Here is a 6,110-nt window from a genome sequence, read left to right as displayed (position 1 = left end):
CAGCCAAAAACTCAATTAATCATAAAAAATTCGATTAAGCGTTTGTTTATGGATATTATTCACGGCTATTATTAAGTTTTTATTCGTTTAATTTTAATATATGGATATAAAAGAAATGAACGGAAAATTTCCTATCCGAACGCCGAACCCTAGCTTTGACTAAGGTTTATCCTTACTTAAAGACATTGTAGACAATTTAACTTAATAAAACGAATACATTATTATTTTTAGAGTAAACACCAATACATTCAGTCACCTGATTTTAATTATAATTTCTCAATTTTCATTCACCTCAAAATTGTCCGGGTTAGGGTGTCCCGAAGGTAGAGGTCAAGATTTCAATTTATGAGAATGGGGATCAGGGATCTTCCTGGTGTCATATATTGTATATATTTCATAGATGGCACCACTCTCCAGGTAATAAACCCCTTACCGCCAGAGAGCGCTCACCTATAAATAAAGTAGTTCATCTCTCGCATTGGCGTATAGCGAGAAATCTCTCAAGGGAGGGGTTTAAACAATGTAAAATACCTAAGGGGAGTCGAGAAGGGGGTGAAATTTTAGTACAGCCAAAGTTACAAATAAAAAAATGCGCGAGCCATTAACGCTAAATATTAAGAAGCGCGTGGAACCTTTTAACAATTTGAAAAAGACATAAAGCATTTATGCTAGCACGTATTCGCCATTTATTTGTTTATTAAAAATATAATCCCGAAAGGGCTCAAGAAGAAATGAATAGCATTTCAGACTAGACTAAATATGCGGAATTTCAAATAAAAATTTAAGAAAATCTATACATAAGATAGTATTAACCGGTTACAAAGTACAAACACGTTAGGCCTATATTTTTTTCAAAATATTTTCACGGTACCCATGGATTCCGTGGCACTGGTCTAGAGGGACACTTTTCTCAAAAGATAAATATATAATGTACTTCTGGTCAGGGGCGTAGGAACGTTCTAGAAGTTGGAGGGGGCAAAGATAAACGAAAAGGGGTTTGGAGAATGGTTTTTAATTTTTAATGGAGTGTAGCTTCTCCGAATGCGTGTGTACTTGTTACTACTATGGCGGGGAAAGAAATTTAAACACAGTTGAGGTTCTTTAAACTGTATATGCTTTTAAAATGATAAATTGAGCCTTTTGAAGATTTCAACTGACCAAAGGTTGGAGGGGGCAATAACATTAGTTGCCCCTCCCAGCAAAATTCTCGGGGGGGGGCATTGCCCCCCTGCCCCTCCCGGTTCCTACGCCCCTGCTTCTGGTTATATTAACATAAAACGTTGATTAAGTAGATCGTCTTATTGTAGGGAAATAAGTGAAGTTAAAAAAGTTTGTAAGACTGCACGAGCGGTTGCTATAGTTCCAAGTACCGCATGGGTTTTACCTTCTAAAATTCAATTACTTCTGTTTTGGCGGGGCTAAGGGATAAAAAGAGCTGTCTATTAGGCGATATAGCGAACCGGAAATCAAGAGAACAGATTACGTTCACGTTTCACTTAAGCAAAATAGATGGGTCTCGGATGAGCGTTCCAGAACGTTCTATTTTCCTTTGACGTCAAAAGCACACTCCGAGAGCGGGTGGTACAGCCTTTCTCGATGCTCGATAACACGGTTTGGAGTAGCGGTGGACTCCGGCCCGAAACAGCACCTCATCAATATTTAGGGTTAATTTAGCCGTTAAGCCAATTAGACAGAACTAACCTAAAAACGGTCTAATAATAAATACGCGCCTCTATCTGTTATTTATCAGAGATTACTTGGAATGCTCGTACATTCATATACCTTTACTCTCAGAAAAAACGCTTGAAATGAATTCATTGCGTTCCATCTTTTATTTATAATTGTTACTCGTCTTAAAATTTCAAACGCAGTTTCGGATTACAAGGAAAGAAGTGGTGATATACTCAAATAACTTAGAAGGAATGCCTAAATAACAGCACTATATGGTAAAGTTTACTGCCAAAGTACTCTAAACTCTAACTTTAGCCTTGGTTCGAAGAGAATTTGCTCTTTTTTCACCAGTATTCGAATTTACGCGCAACTTTATAAGTTTCGTGAAGATAGTTTTAAATTAAACAAATTTTCATTGTGCGATCGAATCGAGACTTTTTAAATTCGTATTCTGTTACGATTACTTTTTGAGTGAACGTCTTCCGTTTTTTTTCCGGCGGCAGCTACCACTTAATGCGTTTGAAAACAGGCGTATAATTTTTCATTTGGAAAGGTTGAAGTAGCACCCGTTTCTCACTATGCATTGGTAACCCTTTAAAACCATACCCTAGTTATAATTAACTCTCTAAAATTAAAAAGGTCTTAATATGATACTTTTTCTGGAATTTAGATTCTAATATCGTAGTATTTGGTTTGGAATACATTAGCATTCATTCGACAGAATTTTAGACTAAATTAAACAGAAAACTAACTTTGAAATGGAATATCATTACAATTTCTAGACCATAGTCAATATTATTTCTGGAGAATTTATTAAAAGTTTTCGCCCGGGATCGTACGAATGAATAAATATTTATTTTATCCTTTGATATGCAATTCCAGAGCTCGGGGCTAAAATAATTTACAAGTGTTTGGTTTTAAAGAACTATAAAGTAGTAGAATTGGGAAAAAAAACGTGTTTCTTCCAATATTATCATATGTATCATAATCACTCATATTAGGAATATAAATATGTATACGCTTGGAATTTCTAAAGAAGATTATGATTATTATCGTAGAAATGGGCCTGAATTACATGATATTTTTTTCGTTCGTGACGTGCTAGGCTAAACCATAGATGTATGAAATAGTATAGATCCACAATTCTACGAGGAACTGATACGGAAATGACAACTAGCAGACAACGCTTATTTTCTGGATGCGCTACGATATAGCACCCTCTTTCAGCCAAAAGCAAAAACATGACATTTTTTATAAATATTAATTTTGGTCACTGATAGATGGCACTATTACGTAGCGCATCCAGAAAATATGGGTCTTCTGCTAGCGGTCTCTTCCGTGTTCTTCCCACGGGCCCGTGTGCAGCGTAAGGTATCTATGCTCTTTCATATATCTATGGGCTAAACTCGGCTCCAGGTCGACATTAAGCCTTGTCTCACTTACTTCCTTCGCTCTATTTTTTAGCCATCTAAATACGTGATTTGCCGCGGAGCTAGATCAGTGTCGTGAAGACACTGACAATTTCTCCAAGGTGGACATGACGATTGACGAGGTATGTTTAACAGCGGTTGTTAAAAGATACTACACTTTGATCTTAGCCAAACGACAAAGAAGCTTATTATTAAACTTCTAAAGAATTATTTTTGCGAAATCATCCAGTGGCGTAGCTAAAAATTCGACAAGAGGGGGTCGAAGTATGTGAATGTTAAGAGGGGGTCGAGAAGGGGGTGTAAATTTAATACAGTCAAAGGTACGCCACTGATATCATCTATTTTGTCGATGCCAAAAGATACTACACATAGAGTAACCCACTCTGAGCGTCTTAGCGACGTCAGCCAGCCCTTGAATTTGAAAAAAAAACTCTCTGCGTCTTAAATTTGACGCTAAGCCAAATTTCAATGAGACCTTGTTTCACACGAAACATACAATAAGTCGACGGCAAATTTAAAATTCTTATATTCCTTGCGCTATTGAATGGGTTACCATAGAAACAAAATCTAGTGAGGGCTTCACTAATTTCCGTTTCTCATCTATGAAGTTGATGACCATTTTTACGTCAAGGAGTTGGAAGTAACATAATTTACTTCATATCCCGTGGACCCGTAAAATCCTTTACCCTACTTTATTATAAAGGCCAATGCACGTGAAATTTATTTATTTATTCCTGGCATTTTAATTCGCCAATTCTGGCCACCAGGTTCTCCCGTATCTGGACCGGAGTACCCTAAGTGAGGCTTCAAAAATAGACCGCAGTTCCAACTGTTCCATAAGCAAGGCTTCAAAAGTCAAAAACACAAAAATAAATATGGCATTGCAAACTGTTACATTATAACGCATTCGGGATGTTACGATTACTGATGAGCTCCAAATAGGGCGAAACCAGTGTCTACCGCTGGAATTTTAATTCTATTTTAATTGGTTTTTAACTCAAAGATCTATTTGGTTCGAGTTTGACATTTTAATTTTATCCTCGAAGACCTATTGGACTGACAAGGAGACATCCCGAGGTGATAATCACCGATTTTGTTTAAACTAGGTGGGTATGTAGACCTTATGGTAACATGAAATTTCACCTAGGGAAAAGTTGCAATGGGCATTAGTTTTGCCATGGCAACCGAAAATGTTTTTGAAAACACAGTATGTATATTATAACATGGGAATCTGAGCACTTTTAAGGGTCCCCCCTGTAAAAATAATAATAATAATTCTAATTAAAATTATTAATTTTGATCAAATTCAAACAACTAAATTCCATTTTATTAATTTTGATAAAATTCATTTATTATCTTCGATTTGCCGATTAATTGGCAAATACAACTTTTTTATCTTTATATTTCGCTTTTTTCAATTTTTACCGATTCTGATCAATTTTAACATATTTTGATCAAATTGACCAAAATTCATCACAAAATCATAAAATTAATTTCATTTGTCAATTTTGATAATTTTTTTTGGTTTGAAATTTTACATAGCGGGGACCCTTAGAAGTGCTTAAATTCCCATGTTATTCGCAATGGGAAAAATATACATACTGTGTTGTCAAAAACACTTTCGGTTGCCATGGCAAAACTAATGCCCATTGCAACTTTTCCCTTGGTGAAATTTCATGTTACCATAAGGTCTACATACCCAGCTAGTTTCAACAAAATTGGTGATTATCACCTCGGGTAGTCTCCTCGTGAGTATTTCGTAAGTTTTATCATTACTTTATATTAGTTAGGGTTTAGCTTTGTTGCCCGCTTTTTACAATGGACTTTTCTACTTTTACGAAAGTTTACCTCTCAGAATTTAAGAAAAAGATAGATTAAATTAACGCCCACCTTGAAAAAGTTAATTAAGAACTTCAAAAACCCTTTTATTAGGAACAGATCTGAGAGCCACCTCTCAAAGGTAAAGAAACAAGTCGTCACGTCTTTAAAAGGCCTTTGTAATAACGTAAGCAACGAGCAGCATACTTATGGATGTGACATATGCTATTCCGTATAACGCCATATTTTCTATTTGAACCTATAAATCTTATATATAAATGCTAATTAATAATAATAATAATTCGCGAATAATATTGATCGATGAAGAAATTAGTACGCATTTCAAAACTTCATTTCTTCATCGATCAATAATTTTTACACTAGTCAGGAGTAGTATAATTGATATGATGCTAATAAAAAGCTAAGAATAATCTTAAAGGGAATAGGATAAATTATCTAGGTTAGGGGTACTACAATTGAAATAATAATTAGTATAATTAGCTAAATCAAGATAGACGTATTAATTCCTGGGAGCCCCTCTTTGAGCATTTCATCGCGTTGGAAAATTCGGCCCCACCACTTCCAAGGACACTCCAGCCAAACCACTTCCAAGGACACTACAGCCAAACCACTTCCAAGGACACTACAGCCAAACCACTTCCAGGAACACTCCAGCCAAACCACTTCCAAGGACACTCCAGCCAAACCACTTCCAAGGACACTACAGCCAAACCACTTCCAAGGACACTCCAGCCAAACCACTTCCAAGGACACTACAGCCAAACCACTTCCAAGGACACTCCAGCCAAACCACTTCCAGGGACACTCCAGCCAAACCACTTTCAATGACACTCCAGCCAAACCACTTCAAAGACACTCCAGCCAAACCACTTCCTATGACCCTCCATCCAAACCACTTCCAATGACACTCCATTCAAATCACTTTCAAAGACACTCCAGCCAAACCACTTCCAAGGACACTCCAGCCAAACCACTTCCAAAGACACTCCATCCAAATCACTTCAAAGACACTCCAGCCAAATCACTTCCAATGACACTCCAGCCAAATACTTTCCAAGATAACAATGGTCAAGTACGATAGGGGTATTTCGTAATCTGATCAATCCGAGAGAGTTTTGCTGGGTGACCCAGAGTACCTATCTGTGGCCAGATTATCAATCCACAAGCGAA

Source organism: Leiobunum rupestre, chromosome 10, assembly GCF_980474605.1.
Source record: "Leiobunum rupestre chromosome 10, qqLeiRupe1.1.hap1, whole genome shotgun sequence".
In the NCBI taxonomy this organism is placed as follows: domain Eukaryota; kingdom Metazoa; phylum Arthropoda; class Arachnida; order Opiliones; family Sclerosomatidae; genus Leiobunum; species Leiobunum rupestre.
The sequence above is the reverse complement of the archived record's forward strand: the minus strand, read 5'-3'. Positions refer to the sequence as shown.